Source organism: Balaenoptera borealis (assembly GCF_965194805.1).
Source record: "Balaenoptera borealis genome assembly, chromosome: 15".
Taxonomy (NCBI): domain Eukaryota; kingdom Metazoa; phylum Chordata; class Mammalia; order Artiodactyla; family Balaenopteridae; genus Balaenoptera; species Balaenoptera borealis.
The window spans coordinates 16,461,495-16,482,943 of record NC_138871.1 but is presented as its reverse complement, the minus strand read 5'-3'; positions in this window follow the sequence as shown (position 1 = coordinate 16,482,943).

Genomic DNA, 21,449 nt, shown 5'->3' with positions numbered 1-21,449 from the left:
TGTGCTCCACAACAAGAGAGGCTACGACAGTGAGAGGTCCGCGCACCGCGATGAAGAGTGGCCCCCACTTGCCGCAACTAGAGAAAGCCCTCGCACAGAAACGAAGACCCAACACACCCCAAAATAAATCAATCAATAAATAAATTTAAACAAAGAAACAAAAAAAAAACCTGCACACAAATGTTTGTATCAGCTTTTTATATTAGTCCCAAAACTTTAAAAAAACCAAGATGTCCTTCAATGGGTGAATGGAAAAAACTGTGGAACTGCAGCCCATGTCTACAATGAAATATTCAGCAATAAAAAGAAATGAGCTATCAAGTCACAAAAAGACATGAAGAAACCTTAAAAGCATATTGCTTAAATGCATATGGAAATGCAGTCTGAAAAGGCTACATACTGTATTATTACAACTATATTACACTGGAAAAGGCAAAACTACAGAGACAGTGAAACGTTTTGTGGTAGCCTAAGGTTTTGGTGTTGACATGGGGACAAGGAGGTAGAACACAGAGCACTTTTAGAATTGTGAAACTATGCTGCATGATACTGTAATGGTGGATAAATGACATTATGTATTTGTCAAAACCCATGAAACTGTACAGCACAGAGTGAACCCTACTGTAAACTATAGACTCTAGCTAATAATAACGTTATCAATACTGGTCCATCAATTGTAGCAAATCTACCACACTAATGCAAGATGTTAATAGCAGAGAGACCTGCTATTAACATAGAAGGAAAGCAGGTATATGGCAACTCTATGCTACCTGATCAATTTTTCTGTAAACCTAAAACTATTTTTAAAAATAAAGTATATTAACTAAAAGATAATCTATGATTGGTATTAATCTTCTGATATTAATATATAATATATATATTCTTCTTCAGATTCTCTTCCCTTATAGGTTATTACAAAATATTGAGTATATTTCCTTGTGCTATACAGTAGGTCCTTTTTGGTTATCTATTTTATATATAGTAGCATGTATATGTTAATCCCAACCTCTTAATTTATCCCTCCTCCCACCCCCCTTTCCCCTTTGGTAATCACAAGTTTGTTTTCTATGCCTGTGAATCACTTTTTGTTTTGGAAATAAGTTCATTTGTATCCTTTATTTTTTCTTTTTTTTTGGATTCCACATATAAGTGATATTTATCTTTCTCTCTCTGGCTTGATTCATTTAGTATGATAATCTCTAGGCACTTGTTTAGATATATTAACTATAATGCTTCAATATGAATTTAGAATTTAATACATATCATAATGCTAGAGATTTCAGAATTTTGGATGAAAACTCATCCATTGTGCTTATTATAAAATATTTTATGACAATTTTCTTCTCTTTAGTCATTATATTCTACATAAGGAATGCTAGAAGATTTTAGAATATTTGTCTTTTTCCAATTCATTCTTCTGTCATTGCCACCTTCATTTAGTAGATACACTAGACTGCATGCAGTAATCCCCTTCAGCATAATGTACATTATCACCTATCTTTAAAAGTTTATTAATATAGTTGAGCTTCTCTTATTGGTAGAATCTTGTTGAGACTTGAAATTTCATGATTAGTTGATTTACGAAAAATATTCTAAGTGAAAACATTATCAAGCTTAATAAGATCAACCCCTGTAATTACAAGGGTTTCCCTTGTGGCTTAACTACATTGGTACTTTAATTACCTCAAGGAAAGACAATCCCATGTTCTATTCCTTACAGTCCCATTAATGATATGCTACAACAGAATCAGGTCTCTATTAAGAGTCCCAGTAGGTAAAGAAGTGATTCCCCGCAATTTTTCAGCAGTAAATATGATGCCAAGCACTCCTCTGCCAAAGGTAATTTCTCACCTAAATTTCCTACTTAGCTTCAGTGCACCTATAAAAAAGAAGGTTGGTCATTCTTGAAAAATCATGACCCCTGATTCACTGACCTTTTTCCCAACACTCACTTTAATATGAGCACCTAAATTCTCAGAAGGTTTTAAGTATCACAGGCCATCAGAGCATAGGTGACCGATATCACATCAGGGTTTCCATCCTTTGGTCTCAGATTGAAGTTTCTTTAAACTCTGCTGTGAGTCAAAGCAATTTTGAAACTGAGGATAATGTTTCTGTTTCTCTGTTTTCCCTTTGTTCTCTCTCTCTCTCTCTTTTAGAGGCCTGCTTTCACATTTTTTTCAGCCAACTTCTTAACTTTTACCGGCATACTAATTTCCTTAATTTGATTAGCCGTTGAAAGTCTGTCAGGTGATCATATTTCTTGGGTGCTCAAATATGTTTTAGGATGTTTCGTCAAGGAAACAAAATTAAATTTCTCTGCAACCAGCTTGCATTTTACAAAACAAACTGCAGTGCAAAGTTTCACCATAAACTTAATCCAAATGCTAGGCATTGTATCTCTTTCAATCTTTGCATATCTTCATCAATATCATCATCAATAGTAAGAAGCCCAGTTTTATTAAGAAACTGAGATTCAAAAGGCTTAATGAATTTTCTCTGTGTCTTTATTGTTTTGAAAAGAAGAGAGCATGGGTCCAAAGGAAAAAAAAAAGAAGTCATTTCAGGAGTAATATGATAGTGTTTCTACCCTGTAATCGTCCTCAGAATATTTTCTTTTCCAATAGTGTCACAAAAATCAATGAAATCTCTCTCAGAGTTTGGAAACTATTAGTTATTGCTATTCTTGTTTGTGGACACTAAGCTTTTAATCAGCAGGCATTGGAAGTGTTCCAAGCCATTTGAACAGAGGAAAATCTTCCTTATGTTCTGTATTTCATGTGATAAATAGCAAAAGAAAGAGAAATTAGGAAAATAGCAAACAAGAAAGTAGACACATAGTTGGACTTCACAGTTGATTAGAAAGTTCTTCTACTTCAAGACCATATGGATTACACACACACACACAGGTCCACATACACACATATATTCATATTCACACACATATACCTTCATACATGTGTGTGTCCTGTGTGTGAAAGACACAGTGCTGGTTCCCAGAAGATGCAGAGCAAAAGACAACATAAGCCCTATTTTCAAGGAGGTAAGCATTTATTAAGGAACATACACAACCCAAAATTACAATAAAATGCGTAATAGAAAGCATCACAACTAGTTTTAAAAGTAGCACAAAGTGATGAATACTGCCTGAGGTCAATGGAAGGATTCATCACTTTAAAGGAGACATATACATTGGGTTGAATATCAATGAGTTCTTAAATGGGGTATACAGTGGGCCAGGGGTGTTGTAATAAGAGTTTATCAAACCTGAGGAGGGTCATGGAAACCCCAGACTCATGACCATTTGATCAGAAGTGCAGGTAGTCTAGGGATCCAACATGTAGCTAGCATATAAAATTAGGTGGTTTTGTTGGGGACCATGCCCTTAAACCTGTGGATTCTAACAATAGCTCCAGGTGGTTAGTGTCAGAATTGAATTGCATTTCTATACAACAGTTGGTGTCAGAATAAAGACTGTCTTTTATTTGTTGTTGTATTGTGAGGATATGAGAATAAATCAGACTGGACTCTAAGATGTAAGAAACACTGCTGCTTACACTTTTTGTTGGAATTAAAATACTTTAATTGGGGACTTCCTTGGTGGCACAGTGGTTAAGAATCCACTTGACAATGCAGGGGACATGGGTTCGAGCCCTGGTCTGAGAAGATCCCACATGCTACGGAGCAACTAAGCCAGTGCGCCACAACTACTGAACCTGCGCTCTAGAGCCTGTGAGCCACAACTACTGAGCCCGTGTGCCACAGCTAGTGAAGCTTGTGTGCCTACAGCCGGTGCTCCACAACAAGAGAAGACACTGCAATGAGAAACCCGCACAACGCAACAAAGAGGAAACCCCACTTGCCGTAACTAGAGAAAGCCGCGGGCAGCAACGAAGACCCAATGCAGCCAAAAATAAATAAATTAATTAAATACAAATAATAAAAAAATATTTTAATTGTCTTTGGATTGGACATTTATTGCCTTTACTTACAATTAGCATTTTCTTTCAAAGAATGGAATTAGTAATTGATATGATCTTCAAATTCAAGAAAAAGTAGAAACATGAAACATAATAAGTAGCTGAATCTAGATTGTAAAGGTAAACTACAGTGAAGTAGGAATATTTGTCAAATAAAAACAATCATTAGAATATAGGCTTAAATAGAGCATAATGCAAATTATTAACAAAGATGCAAAAAGTAAATGCAAATCAAAACCACAATGAAATATCATTTGAAATATGAGATATTTGAAATATCATTGAAATATCATTGTTAGAATGGCTATTATCAAAAAGGCAAGAAATAACAATTGTTGGAGAAGATGTAGAGAAAAGGAAACCCTAGTGCACTGTTGGTGGGAATGTAAATTGATGCAGCCACTATGGAATACAGTATGGAGGTTCCTCAAAAAATTAAAAACAGAACTGCTATATGATTCAGCAGTTCTACTTCTGGGTATTTATCTGGAGAAAATGAAAACACTAAATTAAAAAGATATATGCCTCCCTATGTTCACTGTAGCATTATTTACAATAGCCAAGATATGGAAAGAACCCAAGTGTTTATCAATATTTGAATGGATAAAGAAATCATGGCATATATATATATATATATATATATATATATATCACTCAAGAATATTATTCAGCCATGGGAAAAATAAAATCTTGCCACTTGCAACAAACCTGGGTAGATTTTGAGGGTGTTGTTATGCTAAGTGTAATAAGTCAGACAAAGAAAGACAAATACTGTATCATTTTCTTTTTTATACATCTTTATTGGAGTATAATTGCCTCACAGTTTTGTGTTTGTTTCTGTTGTATAACAAAGTGAATCAGCCATATGGATACATATATCCCCATAACACCTCCCTCTTGAGCCTCCCTCCCACCCTCCCTATCCCACCCCTCTATGTCATCACAAAACACCAAGCTGATCACCCTGTGCTATGCTGCTGCTTCCCACTAGCTATCTATTTTACATTTGGTAGTGTATATATGTCAATGCTACTCTTATTTCACCCCAGCTTCCCCTTCCCCACTCCTGCTATGTCCTCAAGTCCATTCTCTATGTCTGCATCTTTATTCCTGCCCTGCCACTAAGTTCATCAGTACCATTTTTTTAGATTCCATACATAAGCGTTAGCATACGGTATTTGTTTTTCTCTTTCTGACTTACTTCACTCTATATGACAGACTCTAGGTCCATCCACCTCACTACAAATAACTCAGTTTTGTTCCTTTTTATGGCTGAGTAATATTCCATTGTATATATGTGCCACATCTTCTTTATCCATTCATCTGTCAATGGACACTTAGGTTACTTCCATGTCCTGGCTATCGTAAATAGTGCTGCAATGAACATTGTAGTGCATGTCTCTTTTTGAATTATGGTTTTCTTAGGGTATATGCCCAGTAGTGAGATTGCCGGGTCATATGGTAGTTCTATTTTTATTTTTTTAAGGAACCCCCATACTGTTCTCCATAGTGGCTGTATCAATTTACATTCCCACCAACAGTGCAGGAGAGTCCCCTTTTCACCACACCCTCTCCAGCATTTACTGTTTCTAGATTTTTTGATAATGGACATTTTCTTATATGTGGAATCTAAACAAACAAACAAACAACAACAAAAGCAAGCTCATAGATACAGAAAACAGATTGGTGGTTGCCAGGGGTGGGGAATGGAGGGGTAAGAGAAATGAATGAACATTTTTTTGTTTGTTTAAATAAATTAAAAATTTTTAAAAATTTAAAGTGTAAACTGAATGAACACTAAAACCCGACACTGTTTTCTTCAACACATTTGAAAAACTGTAACATCCAGCCCTTTTTGATTTATAAGATTTGCTCACTTTGATCTTATGATGGAGAATTTCATGGCTGCTATTTGAAATGTCATGGCTTTTTTTTTTTTTTTTTTTCAAATTAAAGGTTGTGGACCAAATTCTTTTTTTTTTTTTAATTTTTATTTATTTAATTTATGACTGTGTTGGGTCTTTGTTTCTGTGCGAGGGTTTTCTCTAGTTGCGGCAAGTGGGGGCCACTCTTTATCGCGGTGTGCAGGTCTCTCACTATCGCGGCCTCTCTTGTGGCGGAGCACAGGCTCCAGACGTGCAGGCTCAGTAACTGTGGCACACGGGCCTAGTCGCTCCGCGGAATGTGGGATCTTCCCAGACCAGGGCTCAAACCCGTGTCCCCTGCATTGGCAGGCAGATTCTCAACCACTGCGCCACCAGGGAAGCCCTGTCATGGCTTTTGAAGTGCAAATTCTAGTGTTTTTAAGTTGTTAGTACATTCTGAATTTAAACACATTTCAAAATCAAATATTTAACTTAATTTAGATATTACTTAAAGTTGAAATTAAGAAGCTGACCCAATTAGATAAATTTAACTGAAAACCACCACTATTCATCTCAACTTGATGTTTGCCATTAAGTCCTCTTCAATTTGTTTTTTTCTCATTTCAATTGCTATTTCTTGTCTCTGCTGATCATACCTCTTGTTTTCAGTTGGCTTTGAACTCTTTGAGCCCATCTCTGGGAACTACTTTTTTGGAAGTGATTATTTTCAGTTTAGCCTATTTCCACACATGGTAACTTAATTCTTTAATCTGGTGCTACCATACTCTATTGACTTGTCTCCTGGAGAAAATAAGTTACAACCCTCATATAATCCAACAGGGAGTTCCTGGTTCACACCATCCACTCCCATACTACAAAAAATATATGTATATTATAGAGACTGTTTAGCTATTCTTCCCTCCTCTGAACCTCTGGAGAACTCTAGTCTATGCCACATACTTGATGCTTAGCATTGATACTTATTTTGGTATTCTTTTTTTATGTAAATGCACTCCCTTTTTAGTTGACTGAGACCATTAAAAAATAAGCCTTTCTACCATCATTGCCTGGTGGATTCGCGTATAGATTTTATGTTTAAGAAACACCTAGAGGTAATGGCAATTGAAAAACCTCTCTGCCTACTTAGGCCATACAGAAAGCTCAGGAAGTATACAACAGCAGCTTTGCAACTTCCAAAGTTTCATAAGGGAAAGAAAATTAGAATCACCACTGATAGTCATAAAAGTGTAGTTCAACTACAAAAAATGTGGCTGAATAGATAACACTTAATAGCTATTTTTTCTTAATCCTGTATTTACTTTTCAAAAAATGTGTATTTTAGTGGGATTAAATAGTCACTGTTTTCCAAATGTGGTAAAGAGAATAGTGTTGGGTTTTAGCTTCTATTCAGTCTATACTTTTATTTAAATAATATATTCTAATGATTAACTTTTAGCTGGCAAACATCCTTACCTCCCTGTGGCTTATTTCACAATCTAGATTCAGTGACTCATTTTTAGCCTTATGCTAGGACCAGAGAAATTAGTCACCCTTCTTGAATACCTGATGATTTTTCTATTCATTTTGGAAAATGTATTTTTAGCCCTAGGTGCTTATATTGTTAGTCTTATATGCTGAGGGGAAGGCACCCAGGGGCTCTAATTTGCTCTTCCTGTTGTCTACATTTCCCCCTTACTCTGGAAGAAATAGGAAGGAAAGCATTTTTATTTTCAATGTTTAACATAAACACAAACACTACATTACAAAAAAACACAAATGAGCCTCACAAAAGAAAAATTCCAAAGGCTCAAATGTCTATTGAAATATTATTTTCCAAAGTGCTCATTTAGAGAGGATGGAAGGAGGTCATTACTCACAAATAATATTTCTAAGGTATTGGAGATTTTTATTTATTGTTTTGAGGAAGGATTTAAGTAATTTCAGAATAATGTTGATCGTGCAAAATTTATTTTTAAAAAGTTAAAGTATACTTGGCAGTGAAAATGAGTTACAGGAATGATCAATTAAAATTAAAAACTAATAATTATTCCACAAAAAACAGTTTGTCCTATACTTCCACTGTGCCCCTACACACACACATGCATGCACACCTTCACGCACACAACCCGTCTTTAATCTTTGTTAATAATCATAGAATGGAATGGAATCAAATGTTGCCCAGTCGTTACTATGTGGCTAATTATCATGAATCTTATAGGTTATGAGATGGATCTATTTCCTCAGTAATCAGACACAGAGAAGTCATTTAATAATTAGCCCCATGGTTTCTTCTCTGTAAAATGAGGGATGAGCATAAGGTAATCTGAGCTTTTTTACAATGTTATACTCAGTAGGGATGATTAAATTGATATAGCAACATGTACATTGACACCTAGCTTCCTGCTGCCCCTAATAGTATGATTTCTTTAGTAGAGTGTGTGAACATACGTTTCTGAAAGGTGCGACACAGGGAAACTTCCAAGAACACTCTTTAATTGAGAGAAAAATCCCTTCCCCTTGCTATCTGCTGCTCTGCATTGGACATGAATAAAACTATAAAGTTCTCCTTTTTTTCATCCTTGTAAGCAGAACCAGTAGTAAAATCCAGCTCCCTGACTCCTCTATTCTGGGACCCAATACATGTTTTTTTCAATCAGCACACTATCGGCACTTTGAGTTAGATAAAATTCTCATTGTGCGGTTGCTTACTTAACCTAGTAGCCTCAGCCAGGAGATGTCAGGAGCAGTACCACCAAAAATACCCTCACACTGTTCTAAATGACCCTTGGGAATGAACAACCCCGTTCCGAGTTTAAAACAATTGTATCCAATAGTTACAGGAGTACTACAGGCCTGAGATTTACAAGATACCCACGTGCCCCAAATCTTTGGAAGACCAGACCAGGCCCATGTCTTAAGGCACCTTCACCTCATAGTCATCTGAATTTCTTTATTTTTAACTTTGAAATTTATAACATTTGTGGCCCAGCAGAGAGGCCACGAGGAAAATGACGTTTGCCATCTCTTTCTCTGTGTGTAAGGTTATCGCAGAAATCTCAGCCTTTTCTCATCTGCAATTGATACTGTATAGTATTTCCATTGTGGATGTTTTTTCTTTTAATACTTCCATGGATTATTCTTGGTTCCTAACAGGAATCATTTTTGTGGGCACTGTGGTCAGAAGCTTAATGAGAGAGAGAAGTGGGTATTCATATTTTACTTAAAAAGTGATGATAAACATTCCTTGACTTTAATAAAATAAATAAGAAAGAAAAATCAAGAAAGAATAAATTAGAAAATACCTATCTAAAATAAGATTTTTATTGCATTTTTATTAATAAAGTTACTGTTATTATATTATAATAAAATTGGACAATGGAAATTAAAATTCTATGCTATTTCTCTTCTCCTGAAGAACATAAATAAATAAATACATACTTACATACATAAATCTCCTTATTGAAGTCTTACAATAGACCATTTTTCTATTGAAAGTGTATATTCACAAACCTCTGATCAGAAATACATATCACTTCCAGCACTGGATTTTAAGTTAAGCTCTCAAGTCATAGGTTACAGAGTCTCCCCTACCTTCTCCAATAGTTGGGCTTATTTCTTATACATGTGTTGGTTTGCACCCCGCAGACCTATAAGGCCTGTACTTGCCCAGCTTCAAGACCAAAGAAATAGCCCCGAGGCAGGAACAGGGTCATCAGTCAATGGTTTAATGGATAAGTGTAGCTTATATGTCTGAAGTAAGGTCCTGGAGCAGCACCCCACCTTTGTGTGGCAGAAGGAGAACCAGGACATGGCGGCAGTCTTCACTCCCGGGGGAGGGGTAGGTTACCAGTTATAGGGAAATTGAGGTCAGATTGGCTCATTGGTTACCAGGAAAACCAGCAGAGAGACATGTCCCTCACTGCCCCTTTGATAAGTTATCATAATGGAGAGGTTCTGATCCAAAGTTAGAACAATCACTAGCTGGGGCCTGGGGCAAGTATGTAGGAAAGTCAGTCATGTGAGTAGGGTGTAGGTGAAGCAGGCACTGGTTGAGCAGGGGATGTACAGAGAATAAGAGAACAGCCATCTTGCATGGCCTGATCATACAGCATGCTTGTCCATGATCACCATTGTCCATGCTGAAAATTAGAGGTTTCTAGAGTAGCTGCCTTTATATACCTAGAGCTTTTATTCCAGCTGCCTTTATGTATTAAGAACTTTTTTTTCATTTAAAATCTAATTTACTGAATGTCTAGGATACTGAGCTATATCCAAGGGTGCAAAACTTCAATATTCCTTGTGTTTAAGAATCTTATTTTTTAATACAGATAGAAATAACTCTCATGTTTCTGTTATGAGATGAAATATATATATTAATATATATATATATATATATAAAATAAAATATAAGGAGGATTCAGCTAAGGAGGATTCAGTTAGCAACAAGTGAATCTAGATCAACAAGGTCTGGGAACAAAGACTAGATTCAGAGCATAGTAGGACCAGAAAGTGGACCATTAAAGAAGTCTTGGCAACAAGTAATGAGCATAGATCTTCCTAAGCAACCAGCAGCCTATCCAGGTAATAACAAAGAGCTGAGTATATAGGTGAGAACTCAGAGTCGAGATAGGAACTGTATATTGTCTTCTTTTGCTCCTCTTCCTTCCATTTATCTTTGCCTTTGCCCTTTGATTTTAAGTCTATCTGTGAGGAAACATTAACCAGATTGGATATCTTAATAAGTTCTTGATATGGAAGATTTATTAAATAATGGAATATTCATTAAATAATATACAAAAGTTATAGTTGACATAAGAAAAACTTAGTGAATTTAATCACATTAAAATTAAAAGTTAATTTTACCAAAAATATCATGAAGTATTTGTAAGATTTGAGAAAGGAAAGGAGAAAATTTTTTTCACATAGAGATGACAAAGTGTTTGTAGCCAGAATGTATAAGAAATCTTTATGACCTATTAGAAAAGTAGAAACATGGCAAAATAACATGAGTGATATTTCACACAAAAGAAAAGATGAATAACCAATGAAATATAATAATTAAAAATCTACATCACGGGCTTCCCTCGTGGCACAGTGGTTGAGAATCTGCCTGCCAATGCAGGGGACACGGGTTCGAGCCCTGGTCCGGGAAGATCCCATATGCTGCGGAGCAACTAGGCCCGTGAGCCACAACTACTGAGCCTGCGCGTCTGGAGCCTGTACTCCACAACAAGAAAGGCCGCGATAGTGAGAGGCCTGCGCACCGCGATGAAGAGTGGCCCCTGCTTGCCGCAACTAGAGAAAGCCCTCGCACAGAAACGAAGACCCAACACAGCCAAAAATAAATAAATAAATAAATTTATTAAAAAAAAAAAAATCTACATCACTTTAGAAAGACCCATCAAACAGCTTTAAGATTTTTTTGCAAACTGTCTCTAAAAGGTCTCTGGAATTTGTTCAAAGATACATAGCTCGTAGGAAACCATAATTCCTTCTGATAAGAGAACAATGAAGTCATCATATCTTTGAAAACTAGAAAAAAAACAGAAGTTCCAAAAAGAACTTTGTTCTTTTTTAATTAAAAGATTTAAATTGCCTACAATATTAATTAAAAAAATAACAGTTTAAAAAAGTAAAGAACATTAGTTTTTCACTTTTCATCTTCTGGTAAAGTCTCAGGGGACATCGACTTATTAAAACATGATTCTATGTAACCTGAAGTTATCCATTCACATTCTATGACAATCTTTGCTCTACACTATTGTTCCTTTAACTCAATTTTTCTAATGTGACTAGCATGAAATGTAATTTTCTCTGTTGGTTTTCTACTTGCCTAAGGATAAAATCCTAGGTTGGAATCAACTCTAAATCTAAAGCTCACAACATTCTGGCAAAACCCGAGCTCTCCAAGCTACTTTCCCATAATGGCCAAGGCTAACTCTCTCGATTCACTCAACTTCGCACCATTCCTGAAGCCTGCCAGACTCCCTGACTCCACTTGGCACACCTTTTTCTTTTATCATCTTAAAGATGTGCACATTTTCCTTTGTCTGACAAGTTCTTATTTCATGTACATTTCAGTTTATTCGTCACCTTTTCTATTACAAACACACTGAACCTGCTATCATACAGAGCAAAATTAACTTATTGACAAAATAAATATTCAAATGTTAATACAAATTAAAATATCTGAAATGAGAATACAAAATTCTTGAAGTTCTATACTGCAAGTGCATGGGCACTTTTTGTGATATGCTTTATTTTTCTGGTCACATGATTTTTTCAAAATTTAAAACAGGTAAAATACCCATAGCAAAAGTTCTTAGCAAAATTTATTGCCCCAAATTACCATTGATTACAGTTTTTCCCCCAGTAAGTGTCCTTCAAGTTTTCATTTTACTTGTGAGAAAATTGATCCGGATGGCTTCTAATGTTTTTTTCTAATGCTGCCATTGACCAAAATTAAGGAATAATTTGTACGGAAAAAAGTGTTTGTATATATTTTTGTCATGAAAATCTATGAACTTAAGAGTGTTTAAGATTAAAAAATGATTTAACTCTTATACTACGCTCAACGTAAACAATGCAAGTACCTAAAATCATCTTCTTTTTAGGGATTTTTATTTCTCTGAAATTATAGATCTAAAGCTCCTTAATCACATTTTGATCATTATCCCCTTCTTTTGACTTTCAAACTAATAGGCGCCTGTGTACTTGTCTCTAAATCTGCTTCCTGATCATATAATTAAAACAATTAAACTAGCTGAGGAGTTAGATGGGATCCTTCGGAATTTCACAGTGATTTTTATAGTACATCTAATTTTGTATCATTAATCTCATTTTCAAATTGAGAATAGAATTATTTAAGGTACATAGTCACCAGAGGTTAATTGTAAAAGTATTTGGAATGAACATATTTTTGTCTCCTCATCAACAGCCATGTTTTTCTCATCAATGAAAGCATCTATATCAGTCAGGGTGTGATCAGAGAAGCAGAACAACTACAAGAGATAAAGATATAAGAAATTCATTAAAGAGATTAGGCCTCATGCAACTAGTAGACCTGGTGGAGAAGACTATGCAAGACTATTGTCTTCTGTCTGATAATCAGACTAGGGTCACTTCAGGTCAGCTAGATGAGCAGTCAGGAAGGAAAGCTTTATGTGGACAAGACCAAGGATAAAGAGAATAAGCAAGGACCAATTGGCTAAACATTTAAAATACAAATTGTATTAAAAATTGAATAAAATTTTTATCTATAATACATTCTATACTTTCAAGTGTACATTATTGAACCATCTGTGATATATTTTGTTTAATATGATATAGGGCCTCTTGCATTTATTTATTTATTTATTTATTTATCTACCTATTTATATATCAATATATTTGTTGTGAGCAACATTATTAATTTTCTGTTTTACTGATCTTCTGTGAGGACCTTAAAGTATTAATAAATATATCTTCAAAATAAATTCCCACATGTAACACTTTTTTTTTCAGAACTTTCCAGATTAGTGTCATATATATTCTGCCAGATGAAATTAAAATAATTTGAAATTATTTTATAAAGGTATAATCATGCTTTTAAGTGTTAGTGAACTACTTAGATACTTGATTTTGTCTTCTGTTTGTTTTGCTACAGATTTGGAAAAAATGTACTTTTGTTTGCTTGTGAGGCATTTGAGTTTTATTATCAACCATCTGAAACTGTGTAAATAACTCTTCCTATATTTTCCTTTGATTGACAATATAGGAAATGTTTGTGAACAAAGATATTTTTTATATGCTTCAAATCAGGTTCATATTTTTATTTACTAGATAAGATGCTCATCATAAACTCAGAGCAGAATTGAAATAAATTTAAAATAAAAACACCATATGGTCTAGCATTAATATTTTTAAATGATTTAAAAATAATGTAGGGTATATACTTTCTAGTCATAAATATCAGGTAAAGTCATCTCTTACATTTTTATTATACCTGTTTTCTCTTTTATAGCATTATTTGACATAAGTCAAATAACTTATTCTATATTTAATGTCTGGATCTTCTACTATACTAATCATTATTGGAGAGTAGGAACCTAGTAGGTCTCCTCTGTATCATTTAGTGCTGCATCCAAAGTACTGATCCTGACACACAGTAAGTCCTCAATAAATATCTGCTGAACATGTGAATTCACACTTGGGTTAAATTTTTCAGAATGAAAATTAGAAAATTCTTTCATGTGAATATAAAATACAGGAGTCTGAAATTATTTCTGAAATACATTCTTAAGTACAAATTGGTGGGAAAAGAGAAAGCATCGATAATCAGTTATTTTTTACTTATTTCCTCAGTCACTGACATTTTGCATTTTGAAAGAAACTGCAAACAAACCAATTCAATAAACATTTAAAATATTTTGACTTATCAAATTTGATCTTACAACACTTGCAATTTATAAAACTCTGTGAACATAATTATTATTGAAATGCACTAAGAGGGGAATATATGAAAGCATCAAATAATGAGTTAATTTGATAATTATCCTGGAGACTGTTCAGGTATATAGCTGGATAGTCATTATACAAAATAGCTTAATTCTGTTTCTAAGTTCCTCTTCCTCCTACAAAGACACACTTAATTTTGTGGAAAATTTCAATATTCAATTATCAAACATTATTTTCCAATCACTTATCAACCATTTACATAGAATATTTTGTTAATTTGGTCATTATGATACTTGCACTGACAGGATGAAATAATAGCCTGTGTCAGATTAGCCCTTGAAATGGTCAAATGAAACAAAATCAGTAAATAAGGATTTTTGACAGCCACTTTGTCTAGTCTTTTCAACAAGAGCATAAACCATTATAATTCAATTTCCTTTAATTATCCTCTTCTATTTAATATATATTCAGCTGAATCATCTCTGTGGCCCCAAATTTATCTTTTGGATATCAATACAAGGTTTAATGAAGGTTAAAATGTAGAAATGTCCTATTTTTAGAGCTTTCATTTTATTCAGAATTATTCTATTTTAATTTCAAATCGTTTTTATTTTAAGTAGTAGACATTTATAAGTTCAATGGTGGCAGGGTAAGTGGGATTTTTTTCTAAACCTATCTATCTGAAAATAGTGTGTACGAGGCTTAGAAAAAGTAATCCCTGTCCCAGAGTGAATTTGGGCTTCCCATTCCTATTGATTTCTTTCTCCCCTGAGCCAGCTAATCAAATACCTTCATCCTGGCCCTCCAAATCCTCTGGCTGGTGCTCATCATCCTTCATTCTCTCCTACTGCTTTATCTCTTTGAAAGTCTTCTTTCTATTTCTTCCTTTACGTTCCAGTGCCACTTCAAAGTTTTCATCATGCCTCTTTCTACAGGAAAACATCATCCCAGCACAACTATTTGGTAAAAAAGATTAACAGACAAGAAGTCCAAGTACTAGAGTTCTAGGGTTGAATATGCCATTTAAACAACCATGTCTCTGTCAAGAAAATATTCTCATACTCTGTTTTCTTTCTGCCTAGAGAGAATACATGCCATTGTTCTCCCAGCTGCTCAGGATTCTTGGTAGGAAAGGTACTGGAAAAACTGTGGACTTTTGAACCAGAAAATCCAAGTTTCAAATCCCCGCTCTGTGGTGAAAAATTCAGATTTGTTTTAAAAAAAAGATAATCTTCTAAAAAGGTAAAATTGTGAATGTCATGCAGATATAAAAATGAACACATTCTGTAGATTTTATTCTTCTCATGAATGAGGAAACTAGGAAGATGTTATATACATGCTGTGTGTATGTGTATCAGTTATGTTGAAATGATTATGTAAATAGAAGCAAAGCTGGTTTTCCACATGGTAGAAAGGAAGGAAAATGCTATTCTATAGGACCAGAAGGTTTTGCACATCTATCACTTAACTACAACTTAACAAGATATTGTACAGTAGCTTAAAGACAGTGAAAGGCTAGCATCAGATAACCTGGAAGAATGTCCTCTAGACAATGCATAATTTTCCATTGAAAACCAATTTTTTCTAGAGGTGACTGAAAATGATTACCTATTTGTGCCCCAACTTCCTCATCTGCAAGTTGTGGATTTCTTGTGAGAACTATTTTTGAGGTAATGCTCATTTACCTCAAAATGCTCATTTTGAGGTAATGCTACATAGCTCACTGAACAGGAATTTCCTTCTCTTCCCTAATATGTATGATTACATAATTTAAATTGCATATTATTAGTCAAATCAAATATTTTATTATTCCTTAAGCTATTCCTAGGAAACAATACTATAGAATTATTGCGTGGAGTGCAAAGATAAAGATTATTTAATTTTTCCCTCTCACTTTCAGAAGACATATTTGAGACCTGTGAGAATTAAAGTGATGTGACTAGATCTTTTGTCTACCTGATAGCTGAAGTTCAAACTGCAGTCCACGTAACTGATATGCATTACATTTAGCATGACAAGGCCTTAACCATTATTTATAACCAGGGATCATTTGTATCACTCATTACATTTTACGATTTATTTTGTACTTTCAATTTTTGACAATTATTAAAAATTAATTTTCTTATAATGTCATGGATGATGCTAGAAGGTGTGTTTCTGCAGGTCCAATTGTGATTTGCTATTTTTGAAATTCATTTTGTTATTTTTGAGAATATATTTGGACACTAAAGTAAATGAATTTCATTTTTATAACTGAATTTGAATATAGAAAGTAAACTTTGAAGTAAAATACTACTATACCCACTTTCACTTTTTCTATGCAGTGTTTCATCAATATTATAATGTTGTTTTTGCTGCTCTTACAGCAATTTACCATTTTCTTTGGTCTATATTCTCAGAGGATGCTTTGAAAATTCTCAATTCCACCTACCCACAGCTGTCCTGGAAAATGATGTGCCTATTTGCATATTTTAGCATATATTTTAGAATCTAAGGAATCACCAAGGTGATGTTTAGTAAGACAAATACTTGAACAAATTTAGGTACTCTGGTTAAATAACTCATCACTGGCAGTACTAAATACCATATGTGTTTGTTATACAAGCTCCTGGGTCAACAAATTACATGTAGTCAGTATTAACAGCAAATGTTGATCTTATTATACCAATTTGACAGTATTCCCCTGAAGACTACCTTTACTTGTTTCAAAGATACTATTCTGACATGTACATAAAAAATTGGATGAATAGAATCCAAAAAGTACAACAAACTAGTGAATTTAACAAAAGAGAAGCAGACTCACAGATATAGAGAACAAACTAGTGGTTACCAGTGGGGAGAGGGAAGGGAGGGAGAGGCAATATAGGGGTAGAAGATTAAGAGGTACCAACCATTATGTATAAAACAAGCTACAAGAATATATCGTACAACACAGGGAATATAGCAAATATTTTATAATAACCATAAATGGAATATAACCTTTAAAATTGTGAATCACTATACTGTACACATATAACATATAATATTGTATATCAACTATACTTCAATTAAAATTTTTAAAATAAAATAAAATGCTAGGTTAACATTAAAAAGTATATATCTGACAATGTTAAACTTTGCCAGAGCCATGTGGTCATAGAAAAGAGTCAAGATTAAGAAATCTGCCCCCCCTTTCCCCAAAACGGCTTACTTCTAGAAACATATTTCCCCATAGGACCTGGATAAGACTCATGGATGCCACTGTAGTTTATCCTACAATGCTAGAAACAGACCCTTCAAATTCCCACTCTTTGCCTCATACATGATTAGCTGAACTGCTTTTCCCCACTGATCTCAATAGGGACAAAATGCTTGTTACCCAAACTTTGGTTATGATTCCCTCTTTTTGCAGGCCCCCAAATTTGGCCCACCATCAGCCTGAGCCATCACACAGCTCCTCTACAAAATAGGCTGACCTCAGGGTAAAAGTCTCTCTGATTGTCTGATCATGCTACATTTTCATCCCATTTCCACACACCTGTTTCTTTGTATCCTTATTTATCCCTCCATATAAGAGAAAATCCCTTTCTGTGTAATGTTTTGAGATGCTTGCAGATCATTTTTCCTATTACAGAGCTTTTTCTTTATTACAATAGTCCGTTTTACTTTTCTTACAATAATTTTTTTGGATTAGTATCTCCTTAGTAAGTCCAGATTTGTTTTTTGTTTGACATACCATAGACTATTACACACCTGGGGAATAAATCTGGGTTGGTTTCCCATTGCATCAGCCACCCCTGTGTTCTCCTCACTCCCATAAGCTTCTGGACTCCCATCTCAGGTAACATGATCTCTTGACATTATTCAGTTCCTGAGATCTGTGCTCAATTCTTTGTCTGCTATACTATGTATTCAGCTTCTGAATACAGGTAAGAACCAAAGAGCCTCTATTTTTAAAGCTTTATCTGTTTAGTTATTACTACGCTTAATCTAAGTAGGTAGGTGCCTTTTCTTTGCAATTCAAGTGATCCAGGAATGTGATCCTGTTTAAAAACATTCTCCACTGCCTATTTTAGTTTTTGAAGTAAAATGAGCAATGGGGGAGTATCTGGAAATGTGAGTTTCAATCCTCTCACTTTAATTTGTGTCTCCTTGGGACATGTCTCTTAATTTCTTTGATCCCTAATTATCTTATCTGTACATGATAATGTTAACACTTATTCTATCTTCCTTAGATGGTCTGATATATATTTAACAAGGATGGTATATAAAAGTGTTTTATAATTTATAAGTCACTATACAGATGCAATGGGTTATTACTACTTTAGTCTTACTAAGATTGCTAATTCTGGTTAGGGCATTTTCTCTCAGTTTTTATTGCAAATGTATTATAGTGTTTTTCTTTATTTCTTCAAGTTTATTTACATATTATTATGGACTTCAGCTAGCTAGTAAATTATAGCCTTCTTTATAGGAGAGTCTGGTGAAAGCCATTTGGCAGTAGCACATCAAAGACTTATATGGTGAGGGCAAAATCTTCTTGGGCCTTGGTAAAATAAACCTACCATTCAAAGAAAAAGAAACATTAAACCAATAAAATTTGAGAGAGCCTGGGGATAAGGAAGAACCAGGTGATTGGGAGTGGGAGTGTCCCAGAGTCCATTAGCTTTCTCTAAATATTTCATGGGCAGTGATGTTGGGGCCAAACTACTAATTCTGGCCAACGCATTTGTGTGAAAGCTGTGTTTATGTTGCCTCAAAGCTAAAGCATTTAGATCTGTTGCGATTCCTCTATCCTTATCTTCCCTTTCCATGGTAAACTTGGAGGTCATATATGCCAGATAAAACATCCATCTATTGACAGAAGTCTTCTTTGAGAGATATTTAATCATAAGTTGTTAGGCTACTGAGACCTGGGGGATACTTTGATGTCACAGTATAGCCTAGCTTAGCCTGATTTGTAAAAAAAAAAAAAAAAAAAAAAAAAAATGCTATTATGTGGATATTTTAAATTGGAATAGCTTATTATAGTAATGGCTCTATTATTATTAAAGCCTAACATGCAAATGGCCTTGAAGAAGAGCTGGAATCAAGTAGACACCTATCAAATGGTAGCTATGATAATGAAGATATAGCTGTTGATGTTGATGATGATGAAGAATCAGGGAATATTCACTTAGATATCTAAATTCAGCATAAAAACAGATACAGAGACAATTGGGACAAAATTGAGAGCCCAAGATAAACCCATGTGTATATAGTCAACTAATATTTGATAAGGAAGCCAAGAATACTCAATGGAGAAAGGATAGTCTCTTCATTAACTGTGTTGGGAAAACTGGATATCCACATGTAAAAGAATGAAACTGAACTTCTATCTTATATTACTCATAAAAATAAACTCAAAATGGATTAAACACTTATTAAATGTAACACCTGAAGCCATAAAACTCCTAGAAGACTACATGGGGGAAAAGCTCCTTGACATTGGTTTTGCAACAGATTTTTGGGTTTAATACCAAAAAAAATCAAAAAAAGCAAAAATAAACAAGTGGGACTACATCAGACTAAAAATCTTATGCACAGAAAAAAATCAACAAAACTAAAAAGCAACCTATGGAATGGGAGAAAAAAATTGCAATTTATATATCTGATAGGGGTAATGTCCAAATATGTAAAGACCTCATACAACTCAATATAAGGAAAAATAATCAAATTTAATAAAGAAACTGAATAGCCATTTTTCCAAAATAGATATACAAATGGCCAACAGGTAAATGAAAATGTGCAACATCACTCATCATCAGGGAAATGCAAATGAAAACCACAGTGAGATATCATCTCACATCTGCTAGAATGGCTAGTATCAAAAAAATAAGAGAAAACAAATGTTGACGAGGATGTGGAGAAAAGGGAACCCTTGCACACCTTGGAGGGAATGTACATTGGTGCAGCCACTATGGAAAACAGTATGAAAGCTTCCTGAAAAAAATAAAAATAAAACTATCATATAATGCAACAATCCCACTTCTAGGTATTTATCCGAAGAAAATGAAATCACTATCTGGAGGAGATATCTTCACATCCGTGTTCATTGCCTCATTATTTCATGTAAACCAAGACACTTAGGAAAAAACCTAAGTGTCTGTCAAGGGATGAATATGAAAAGAAATGTGGTACTACATATAATTATATAGAATATTATTCAGCCATAAAAATAAATAAGGAAATCTTGCCATTTATGACTCATGGATGAACCTGGAGGGCATTATGGTAAGTGAAGTAAATCAGACATAGAAAGACACATGTCATATGATATCACTTATATGTAGAATCAAAACAAACAAACAAAAAACCACAATACTCATAGAAACAGAGAATAGATTGGAGGTTGTCAGGAGTGAGGGAACAGGAGGCTGGGGGAAATAAATGAAGGTGATTCAAGGGTACAAACTTCCAGTTATAAGATGAATGAGTTCTGGGGATCTAAGGTACAACTTGGTGATTATAGTTAATAATACTCTGTTGTATACTTGATAGTTATTAAGAGAGGTAACCTTTTTTTTTTTTTTAGTAAATTTATTTATTTATTTATTTATTTTTGGCTGTGTTGGGTCTTCGTTTCTGCGCGAGGGCTCTCTCCAGTTGCGGCAAGCGGGGGCCACTCTTCATCGCGGTGCGCGGGCCTCTCACTATTGCGGCCTCTCTTGTTGCGGAGCACAGCCTCCAGACGCGCAGGCTCAGTAGTTGTGGCTCACGGGCCCCGTTGCTCCGCGGCATGTGGGATCTTCCCAGACCAGGGCTCGAACCTGTGTCCCCTGCATTGGCAGGCTGACTCTCAACCACTGCACCACCAGGGAAGCCCCAAGAGAGGTAATCTTAAAATGTTCTCTCCAAAAAAAAAATTAAAAAAAGGTAACTATGTAAGAAGATGGACTCACATAGTATTGACTAACTTATTGTGGCAATTATTTCACAATATAACATATGCCAAATCATTACGTTGTACACCTTAAATGTATACAATGTTATACGTCAATTATATCTCAAGAAAGCTGGGAGAAAAAGAAAAAATAGATATAAATCCCTGACTTACAAAATATACGAACACAATAAAATTATTTCTCTGAGGCGCTGAGTTTGGAGGTGGTTATTCAGCCTTAGTAACCAGAACAGCTTGATACAGTGC